Raw genomic sequence first — 12,329 nt, 5'->3', positions numbered from 1 at the left:
CACTTACTAGCTGTGTGACCTTGGGCAAGTCACTTAAACCCAATTGCCTCACCAAAAAAAAATGTTAAAAATTGTCTTTACATGTAATTGGAAAAAAATTAAATACTATGTAAAAAAATAAAAAAAATTAAAAAAGAGAAAAGATATCTGGTGTTTCCTGCTGCTAAATAACAGTGTTTGCTATGATCTTACAAAAGGAAAATAAAAAGTGACTATTGATTGTTTTGACATTGAATTGCTTGTAGTACATGAGGGATTAATTATAAAACAGGTATTTCATACTGCTACCTAAAAAGCCAAGAATTTTAGAAAAGAGTAGGTATTCATAATGCCATTTGTGAAATCATAAGAATTTGATGTTCATCATGACAATCTCTTTGCTCCCAGGCTTAAAAAAACAACAACAAAAAAAACCCCAACCTATTAATTCACTGACCTCACTGAATGTGTCTTAATCTGAGTACACAAAACATTATGATTATTATGTATCACATGAATGAATATATAGGCAATATTCAATATAACATATATGTATTAAGCATCCAGTGCGTGCAAAGCACATACATATATATTCATATGGGTATATATATTATTTTAATGCATGTCTACATGCATAACATGACAATATACTATATATGCGCATATTTATATATATGTACACATACCATATATAAATATGTTTATTTATGTATAGCTACATATATTAATTCCCTTATTTATATTGTTGGGTTTTTATTTCTTAACTTAGATTAAAGTTGTTATTGCATTTATTTCCTACATGTTGGCTTTGCAAAAGTTGGGAGGGTTCTTTTTTTTATGTTGAGGCAATTGGGGTTAAGTGACTTGCCCAGGGTCACACAGCTAGTACAAGTGAAGTGTCTGAGGCTGGATTTGAACTCAGGTCCTCCTGACTCCAGGGCTGGTGCTCTATCCACTGTGCCACCTAGCGTTCTAACCTCACATGGAAAAAAATCTTCTTCCCATGACAAATGTCTCTTGCATACATTTTCTAGAGCTTGACCTACACAGAATCTTTCGCAGATAGCTGAGGCATTATGACATAATTATCAGAGCATGGCAAAGGGTGGTAGGAGATCTAGAATCAATTTTTGAGTCTCTCTCTTCCTAATTGTGTGAACTGGGACAACTCACTTTACTTATCAATTTATATACTATTTTGAGGTTTACAAAATTCTATGCACACAACATGGGAGATGGTTAGTGTGAGTATGATTATCTAATTTTTCAGATTGGAAAACAGGCTCAGAGTGGCCAAAGACTTGTCCAGAGTCTTACAGCTTAATTTATCTTTTTCATCAGCCTAATTCAGGTTAATAATATTTGTACTATCTACTTTACTGTGGTGTTGAGAAGAGATAAAGTGGTTTGTGTCTACCAAGTTCTACATAAATGTGAATTGCAATTAATATTATTATTGGGCTTTGTTGATGAAGACTGAGTATGATTCATAGCTATTTATACCTATAAGAAAAAGAACAAAAGAAAAGAAAATAAACACAATGCCAACTAATTAATTTTCTTCCTTCTGTCTATTATTGGAATTGACCCAAAGATGGTTTCATTGAGCTTACAAAAGATTGGTTTCTGTCCCAATATACTCATTTAAATATAAAAAAGTGTATAGACTGCAGAACATTTAATATAAAAAGAATAATGGCAGTATAGTGACTTATTTGAGCATTGTTTCTATCTCAACCTTATCGAAAAAGATCAGAAGATTGAGATGAATAATGATGACATAAAATTTGGCATTTTTAGGAGATAGTTTAACCCATTATGGTTCCATCTCACCTTAAATTTATTATAATATTTCTGATATGGCTCCAAGAAAAAAAATCACATTTAATAGCACCTTCATTTCATAGAATTTTTCTCCAGTGATATTAGGATTAATTTGGCCCTGATAAGTATAAAATTCTTAGTGTTTGCCAGGGATAGATAGAAAATAAAACCTTCAAGCCTGAATACTGAGGTTAGAATGGATGAAACTGAAACTTAAAAATATATTGGTTCCCTCCAGGAAAGACACATGGAACTAAAAACTTATAATAAATTGAGTGAGCCTAAATATGTTAAGAGACTTACTGGCATACTTAAATCAAAGCTTAATAGGAAGAAATGCATTTATAAGAACACTAAAAAATACCAATTTTAGTGTACATTTTTATAACTGTAAAATAGATCATAACAGATGTGGAAAGTATTCTAACAAAAACCTGTGCAAAATTTTGCTTTTTTTGTGTGTGGTTGTTTTGACCTTGACAAACACAAACATAAACACGTCCATATAATACATTGCAAATTTCTGTTATGTTCACTTTGCATATTATTTAAAAGCACATACTTAATTCAACATATTAGTTCTAAAGTAAGGGAGTTGTCTGTGTTTCTCTCTGTCACTTTCTGATCTCTCATTTTACGTATTTTAAAAATGCTACACTAGGTTCCATTCCCCCCTCTTTTTTGGCATCTCTATCATTGGCATTCATTCCATCTCAATACTCTTATCTCTCCTTTAAAAAAATCCTCCCTTATATCAGGTCTTATAGTTAAGTAAAACAAATTCACACATTGGCCATGTCTAAAACTGTACCTCATTTGTCATAAGTAGTCCATCACTTTTCTGTCAGGAGGTAGGATACATGCTTCATCATTCATCTTCTAGAATTGTGTTTAGTTATTGCATTTATCTGAGTTTTTAAATTATTCAAAGTAGTTATAAATAGGGAGGAAAGGGAAGAAGAGAGGGATAGATTTTGGAACTCAAAGCTAATAAAATTGTTAAAAATTGTTTTAACATGTAATTGGGGAAAATAAAATATTATACAAAATAATAAATATTAGTAATAATCTTACTGGAAAGGCTTCTGATATAAAGTAAGTAATTAATAAATTCTTATTGACTTGAAATGATTTATATTAGCAATTTGGTTACCCCTTATGACCCTTGAAGATGTTAATATTCTGAAGGGGCATCTGTCTCCACTTCCTATTAGAATGTAGGAATTTTCTTTTTGTTAAGACTTTCCTAACTGCTAAAATTTACCTTTCTACTTTTCTCTTAATTTCTCTTTCTGCATTTCAGATTTTCTACTCAGGTTTGATGTTTACATCAGGAATACATAAAAATCCTCTATTCCATTAAAGATTCTTTGTTTTCTATGTTGGATTAAATTCATTTTTTTCAGGCTAAAATTATTCTTATTTGTAATCCTTTAACATTTTTGCCTTTGGGAATATTATATTCCATGATTTTTTAAATATAAATTTATTTATTTATAATTTTCCCCAAGTTACATGTAGGAACAAATTTTCACATCGATTGTTTAAAACTTTGAGTTCCAAATTTTCTTCCTCCCACCCTCCCCACCCCTCCCTAAGAAATCAAGCAATTCAATATAAGTTATGCATGTGCAGTCATGCAAAACATCTCCACCTTAGTCAGGTTGTGCAAGAAAACAAATAAAATAACTTTAGAAAGAGGAACTAACAAACAAACCTTATACTTTAATCTGTATTCAGATACCATCAGTTCTTTCTCTGTAGATGGATTACATTTTTAATAAAGTCCTTCTGATGGCATCCTGCTCATCATTTCTTTCACAGTTACTATTGCTAACTGTATTACCCTCCATCCTATTCTCTCCCCTTGATATTTACTCTTTTTTCTATCTTCTTTCACCCTATCCCTCCTCAAAAGTATTTTGCTTCCGACTGCTCCTCCCCCAATTTGCCCTTCCTTCCTTCACCTCTCCCCCTTTATCCCCTTCTCCCAGTTTACCCCAGGCAAGATATATTACTATACCCTCTTGAGTGTGTGTATTATTCCCTCTTTGAGCCAATTCTGATGAGAGCAAGGCTTACTCACTCCCCTGCTCCTTTCCTATCTTCCCCTCAATTCCATAAGTTTTTTCTTGTTTCTTTTATGTGAGCTACTTTACCCCTATTCCACCTCTCCCTTTCACTTTCTTCCACTGCATTCTTCTTACCCCTTAATTTTATTTTAAAGATGTCATCATGGGGGCAGCTTGGTGGCACAGTGAATAGAGCACTGGCCCTGGATTCAGGAGGACCTGAGTTCAAATCTGGCCTCAGACCCTTTACAATGATTAGCTGTGTGACCCTAGGCAAGTCACTTAACCCCAATTGCCTCACCAAGTAAAAAAACAAAGATGTCATCACAGGGCAGCTAGATGACACAGTGGAAAAAGCACCAGCCCTGAACCCAGGAGGCCCTGAGCCCAAATCTGGCCCCAGACATGTCACCCCACCCTGCCTGCCCCACAAAAAAATAATAAAGAAAAAATAAATGCTTTACAGATATCATCCATCCATATTCAATTCACACCTGTGCCCTCTAAGTATATTCCTTTCAGCTACCCTAATCCTGATAAAGGTCTTATGAGTTAAAAGTATCATCTTCCTATTTATGAATGTAAACAGTTTAACCTTTTAACATCTCTCATGATTTCTTTTTCCTGTTTACCTTTTAATGCTTTTCTAGAATCTTGTATTTGAAAGTCAAATTTTCTATTTAGTTTAGGTCTTTTCATCACAAATGCCTGAAAGTCCTCTTTTTCATTAAAGTCTCATTTTCTCCTTGAAAGATTATGATCAGTTCTGCTGAGTAGGCAATTTTTGTTTGTAATCCCAGTTCCTTTGCCCTCTGGAATATCATATTCCATACACTCTGATCCTTTAATATAGAAGCTGCCAGATCTTGTGTTATCCTGAATGTAGCTCCACAGTATTTAAATTCTTTTTTTCTAGCTATATGATATATTTTCTCTTTGACCTGGGAGCTCTGGGATTTGGCGATAATATTCCTGGAAGTTTTCATTTTGGGATCACTTTCAGGAGGTGATCTGTGGATTCTTTCAATTTCTATTTTACCTTTTGATTCTAGAATATCAGGGCATTTTCCCAGACAATTTCCTGGAAGATGATGTTTAAGCTCTTTCCTTGATCATGGTTTTCAGGTAGTCCAATAACTTTAAAATTATCTCTCCTGGATATATTTTCTAGGTCAGCTGTTTTCCCAAGGAGATATTTCCCATTTCCCTTTATTTTTTTATTCATTTGGATTTCCTTAATTGTGTCTTGATTTCTCATAAAGTCATTAGCTTCTGTTTGCCCAATCCTAAATTTTAAGCAATTATTTTCTTTAGAGAGCTTTCGTACCTTCTTTTCCATTTGGCCAATTTGGCTTTTCAAACTGTTGACTATGTTTTCATTACCCTCCTGCATCACTTTCATTTCTCTTTTTATTTTTTCCTCTACCTCTCTTATTTTCCCCTCTAACTCTCTCACTTTATCTTCAAAGTACTTTTTGAGTGCTTCTATGTCCTGAGCCCAATTCGTATTTTTCTTGGAAGTTTTAGACATAGGAGCTTTGACTTTGTTATCTTCTTCTGAGGGTGTTTTCTGGTCTACTTCATCCCCCCAAAAGCTATTATCCACTGTCTTTTTTATATAGTTACTACAAAGTCTTGTGTGATCTCTACTATATTTCATTTATATTTGCATTATCTCTCTGGAAGCAATACACACACATACACACATACAACACACAAATATATATATACATACAATACACAAATATACATCCATATACACACATACTTATGTGTCTATGTTGGACTTAGAAACTCATGATTTTGAAAATCATTCATGGAAATTTTCCCTTTGGAATTCCTTTCAGTACCTGAATGGATTCAATTGATTTCAATTTTGTCCTCTAATTCTTGTCAATCTGAATGATTTTGATGAATGATTTACTGAAATATTGTATGAAGGCTTTCAAAATTTTGGTCATGATTTTGAAAGAGAATGATGTCTTAAAATATCTGGTTTTCCAGGTCTGTAGTTTTACATAGTTAATATTTAACTGAGTCTTTTGTTTTTTCAGTGTTTTGATTTGTTTTAATATTTCTTGCTGTCTGATGGAGTCATTGTGTTCTATTTGATTTATTCTATTTACAGGGAGATGGCTATTTGAGTAATGTTCCCTATGTTCTTTTCTAAGCTATTACTTCTCCTTCCAATTTATTCTTAGAAAACTCTTATTTTACTTATCTCCTTTTTAAAATTCTCACTTAACTTTTTCTAAGTATTCTTGTAGTCATTGTAATTAAGCTATTTCACCACTCTTGTGTTTCTTCCTGTACTCATAGAGTTACTTTCTTTTGGGTTTACCTCTTGGGCATCTCATAACTCTATATCTCTTTATAGTACTTAGTGTCTTCTTCTGTTTAATATTATTACTAGCCTTAGGTCTTGATTTGTGGCTTTGTGCCAAGTCCAGGCTCTATTCCCTTTTGAACTCTGAAATGGCATGGTTAACCCCTGTTTGGTTTCAACTTCTATTTTTTGAAATCCTGCCACTGGTTTTTAATCTCTGCTAGTGTTTCTTTGCTAAGGGTGCTGTCTGGCTTCAGTGTCCCTGCTTAGAGTTGTATCAGCCATCCTTAGTAAGAGTATTTCTATGGCTTATTCATCTGAAACCATGAATGCTTGGCTAGGAGGACCTCTTTTCTATTACCTGTGGCATATATACATGCACACACATATACATACATACAAACACACACACATAAAATCATGATCATGATAAAGGGGTTACTGATGATTCTCTTTGGATCTGGATTTGTTGCTTTTTTATCCATTGACTGAGTATTTATAAGAGATGGGTTTCTTTATGACTTTTCACATTCCAACTATTTTATAAAATAAATTTTTATTGATATTTTCTGCTTTTTACATCATAATTATCTCGTGTCCTTCTCCTTTCCTCTCTTGGAGAGCTATTCTACATAACAATATTTTTAGAGAGAAAAAAATAAGCACATCTTATCAGTACAGTGAAAAACATGCACAATGTGTAACAACTGTGGACTTCTCACCCCTATGAAGGTGGTATTTTCTTATCTCTTTTCATTCAAATCATGCTTGATCTTTTTTTTTTTTTTTGGTGAGGCAATTGGGGTTAAGTGATTTGCCCAGGGTCACACAGCTAGTAAGTGTCAAGTGTCTGAGGCTGGATTTGAACTAAGGTCCTCCTGACTCCAGGGCTGGTGCTCTATCCACTGCGCCACCTAGCTGCCCCATGCTTGATCTTTTAAATTTTGTTACATTCATTTTTAATTTTGGGGGTGTGTAGTTGTTTTTTTTTTCTCTCTCATTTATATTGTTTTATTTATTGTGCATGTTGTTTTATTGGCCTTGTTTACTTCACTTACCATTAGGTTCATGTAAATCTTTTTATGCTTCTCTGTATTCATCACACACGTCATCTATAAAACACAGTAAAATTCCATTCCATTCATGTTCTGCAATTTGTTTAGCCAATTCCCAGTCAATGGGCATCTACTTTCTTTTCAATGCTTAATTATCACTAAAGTATGACTACAAATTTTGGGAGTGTATGGGAACTTTCTTCTTACCAGTGGCTCCCTAGGGATATCAGTCCAGTCTCTACTTCAAAGGGTATGTATATTTTAGTCACTTAATTTGCATAATTGCACATTTCTTTCTAAAATTGTGGTGTTATTTTACAGCTCCACCAACAATGTATTAATCTGTCTACCATTCTACAACCCCTTCAACATCGACTGTTGCATTTTATTTCATCTTTGCCAATTTTTAGGTTCTAAGGTGAAATCTTAGGGTTGTTTTGATTTGGATTTCTCTTATTATTAGCAACTTAGAGAAGTCTTTCTTGTGGTTATGTATGCTTTGCAGTTCTCTTATGAACTGTTTCTTAATAATCTTTGGTCATTTATTGAGGAATATATATTAGTTTTATATACTTATTAATTTTTATGTCTTGGATACCAAATCCATTTCAGAGAATTATGTAAAGATTTTTTTTTACCAATTCAACCACTTCCCTTCTTATCTTAGATGCATTCATGTTGTTTTATTTTTTTTACAGAAGCTTTTCAGCTTAAATAATATTTCAAATGCTACTTTATTATTGAACATCCATCTTTTTTTAAGGTTAAATTCAGATTTGAAGAGTATGTAGTGTAAACTGTACTTCATGAGTTCCATTACTCTTTGGGACACATTATTCCATTCCCTCTTATATTTTCTAGTAGGTGCAGAATAATCTTGCTTTATTCAAATTCCCTCATCTTTATGTTTGAAAGTCTCTTGATTGCTTAAAAATCTTTTGTTTCTATATTAAATTGTTTAAGTTAAATACTTTGTGTTTTGTAGTTTGCAGTATTCTTTTTTTTTCTGGAGATAATCCATGAGTTATTTCAAATGGATATTTTATTTTCTATGTTCATTAGTTCTAAGCAGGTCTCTTGTATATTATCTCATGCATTATGGCATTGAGCATCTTGTCCTGTTGTATTCTTCTGGTAGACTTATGATCCTTAGGTTTTTTTCTATGTATCTTGTCATTAAGATCACTGTTTTGCTCACATACTAAGCATATTTTATTTTAATGTTATTGTTTCTTGCTCCTCTTCTTCTATATTGTCAATCACTTCTGTGTATTTGCACTTCTAATCTATTGTTATCTCTTTTGTTTCTTTGATAAGGCTTGCCATTGCAGATTTCAGTTTTTCTATTCTGCCCATTATTTTTTGCTGTGCAGGCTGTAAGTTTTTCTTTCATAATTGTCATTTCTCTTTTCAATCACTCAGAAAAAGCATGTTGTATTTCCACATTTCCCTTAAATTCCACAGACTTCTCTGCCTCATCAAGTGTTAGATCATTTTACTCCATTTTGCAGTATTTATTCATAAATGCCTGAACTTGCTTAGAGATCTAGGGGCCATATTTAGTTCTCTTGTTACTGGTTTTCCTGTTGGATTATCAGCTTATGTTCAAGGCCTTTGAGATTTATTCTTCCTGAAATCTTTTGTACTTTCAGACTCTCCCCTTCCTCTTTATTTTCCTTATCACACATTTTTGACACCCTCCCTTCTGATTGTGGTTTCCTTTGAGGCTGGATCTTAAAGCATCCTAGCCTCCTCCTACACTAGTTCCCAGCAATTCAAAGTTCATCAGCCTATGTCTCTGCCCCAACTGACTTTTGAGTGGTCAGAACTGGCCCCAACTGTCCTGTTTCTCTCAGACTTAATGGAGTCTTATAGTATGTATTCATATATGTTTGAACTAATTTACTAGCTCTAAACACCGTATTTCCTTCTGTTGTTACTGTTTCCCCTGTTGATTAATCTGTTTATGTTGAAGATCTTTCGGCTTTCTTTTTTTTTTCTTTTTCTTTTTAGTGAGGCAATTGGGGTTAAGTGACTTGCCCAGGGTCACACAGCTAGTAAATGTTAAGTGTCTGAGGCCGGATTTGAACTCAGGTACTCCTGACTCCAGGGCCGGTGCTCTATCCACTGCACCACCTAGCTGTCCCCTGGGCTTTCTTTTTACTGAAATCTTTGGCAATTTCAGTCTCCCCAACCCTGTACCCATTATTTTGCCTATTGCTCACTTTCTGTCTCCATCCCCTGTGATGGTAGTTTCCTTAGGAGCTAGATCAAAAGCATCTCACCTTCTTTCTACACTGGGCAATTCATGGTTCACCAGCTTGGATCTCTGTCCCAAGTGACTTTTGGGTGGTCAATATTGGCCCCAGCTGGATGCTATCTTCTTTCCCTCAGGTTTAGTGGAGTATTGTAACTCTTTCCCTCCACCCCCTCCCCATACAGCATTGTATCCTGTCTTAGTATATTGTCCTGCTTCCTCTGTTCCATAGTGCTTTGTCCTGACACTGCCACTTCAAAACTTTGCAACATTGAAGATGCAAGTGCAGATTGAAGCATATTTTTTCTTTCTTTGTGTTTTTACAACATGGCTAATATGGAAATATGTTTTGTATGACTTCTCATGTAAAAAGAGAATCATATTGTGTGCCTTAATGGGTTGGGAAGGAGCTAGAGGGAGGGAGGGAAGTTGAAACTCAAAGTTAAAAAATGTCAAAAAATAAACAATTAAAATAAAAGATGGTTATAAAATACCTAGCACATATTAGGTGCTTAATAAATGCTTATTTTCTTTCCTTTCTTAGGCTAAAGAGCTTCAAGGAAAGGAAACCCACTACTCTTGTATAGATACTACTTTTTTTGCAACCTCTTGTGACCTTTTTTTTTCCTTATAGAATCTGCATTGATTACAAACACTGAGCTCCTTAAGGATAACCCTTTTGTTAATTACTGGCAACTCTTTCTATTACCTAAATTGTAATTATAAAAGCTAGTATTGGGGGGCAGCTAGGTGGGGCAGTGGATAAAGCTCTGGCCCTGGATTCAGGAGGACCTGAGTTCAAATCCAGCCTCAGACACTTGACACTTACTAGCTGTGTGACCCTGGGCAAGTCATTTAACCCTCATTGCCCCACAAAAACAAAAAACAAACAAAAAAAACCCCTATTATTTCCATAAACAAATCCTCATGAGTTGGTCTTTTATTCAATGCTTCTTTATTGAACATATTGGCTGATTTCTTGTTAATGTTGTCTATGGAAAATCTTTTGATTCTTTTATTGTATCTTAAGTATTTCATGGGCTCTGTCCAGAGATAAACCACTTTTGCTTGTACTGTTCATGTAAAACAGTGTTTCATTGTTATTAGCCTTTACAATTGCTCAGGGAAGTGATGTCTATATGTTTGCTCATTCCAAAAGTATTGCTGTAGGTTTTTTAACCTATTTATTATAGACTCTAAGAATGTCTATAAATACTCTTCACCTTTTTTGGCAAGGAAGTGTTAATATTTACATTGCTTCTTTAAGATGATAAGCCCCGTGTTTCATTAATTCTATACAATTCTGGTTAAGATGAGATATGAAGGGACTTCTGTGTCATGTGAGCAACAAGATGGAAAACTAGTTATTTCTGTGATTTCCCACAACCTCTCAAACCTCTCTAAAACAGAAATTATGTGTCAAAGACAATGCAAGTTCAGTGATCTCAATAGTATAGGACATCCAGAATCCAAAAGAAGGTTAAAATAGAAAAAGGTTAAAAGAGAAAACCAAAAATCCATAAACTGATGCTCATTGACCCTCCTCCACCTCCCACACTATTGCTAGGCACAACAATCCTATAACACCAATGTTGCAAAAATTTGAAATGTCAGTGTCAGGACAAAGAACTAAGGAACAGAGGAAGCAGGACAATATTCTAGGACAAGATACAACGTTTGGGGGGGGGGGAGGGAAAGAGCTACAATACTTCAATAAACCTGAGGGAAAGAAGACAGCATCTAGCTGGAACCAGTATTGACGACCCAAAAGTCACTTGGGACAGAGACCTAAACTGGTGAACCTTGATTGCCCAGTGTAGGAAGAGGTTGGTATGCTTTAGATCTAGTCCCTAAGGAAATTGCCATCACAGGGGATGGAGATAGAAAGTGAGCAATAGACAACACAATGGGTACAGGGTTGGGGAGATTGATATTACCAAAGATTTCAGTAAGAAGAAGAAAGTCCAAAGTTCTTGAACATAAGCAGATAAATAAACATGGAAAACAGTTCATCAGTTCTCTCTCTGGAGGTGGACAGCATTTTTCATCATGTCTTTTAGAACTGGCATGGATCATTCCATTGATCAGAGTAGTTAAGTCTTCCACAGTTGATTATTGTTATAATGCTGTCACTGCATACAATGTTCTCCTGGTTCTGCTCACCTCACTTCATATAAGTTCATATAAGTCTTCCTGAGTTTTTCTGAAACCATTCCCTTTGTTCTTTCTTATGGCACAATAATATTCCATCACAATCATATACCTCAATTTATTCAACTATTCCTGAGTTGATGGGCATCCCCTCAATTTCCAATTCTTTGCAACTACAAAAAGAGCATCCATATAATGTAACTATTATCTCCTCTAACCTTTGCAACAACCCTGGGGAAAAGGTGCAATTATTGTCTCCATTTTCCAGTTGAGAAACCTCAGTCAGGCAGAGGTTAAGTGATTTGTCTAGGGCTACAAATGGTAAGTATCTTAAGCCAGATTTGAACTCAGGGTTTCCTGACTCCAGACCCAGTGCTCTATCCACCATACCACTTAACAGTCTGCTTGACAGTTACTTGTTAGGCAGGTTATAATGTGGATTTCATTTGTGGGTAGGCTGGATTAGGTGGTGGCTGAATTTTGTTCAAACTCTCCAATTCTATTTTTCTCAAATTTTGTTATTTTGTGAATACCTACCAAGGTAGGTGCAAGTGGTGAAAATTATACATCAGAAGCTTACTTTCTTTCATGATAGACAACAAGTCATAATACAACAAATACAGCCCTCAAAATATCCTGAAAAACTCAACCAATATGCTACATTG

The sequence above is a fragment of the Dromiciops gliroides genome, chromosome 1 (assembly GCF_019393635.1).
Source record: "Dromiciops gliroides isolate mDroGli1 chromosome 1, mDroGli1.pri, whole genome shotgun sequence".
NCBI lineage: Eukaryota > Metazoa > Chordata > Mammalia > Microbiotheria > Microbiotheriidae > Dromiciops > Dromiciops gliroides.
Note: the sequence above shows the minus strand (reverse complement) of the source record.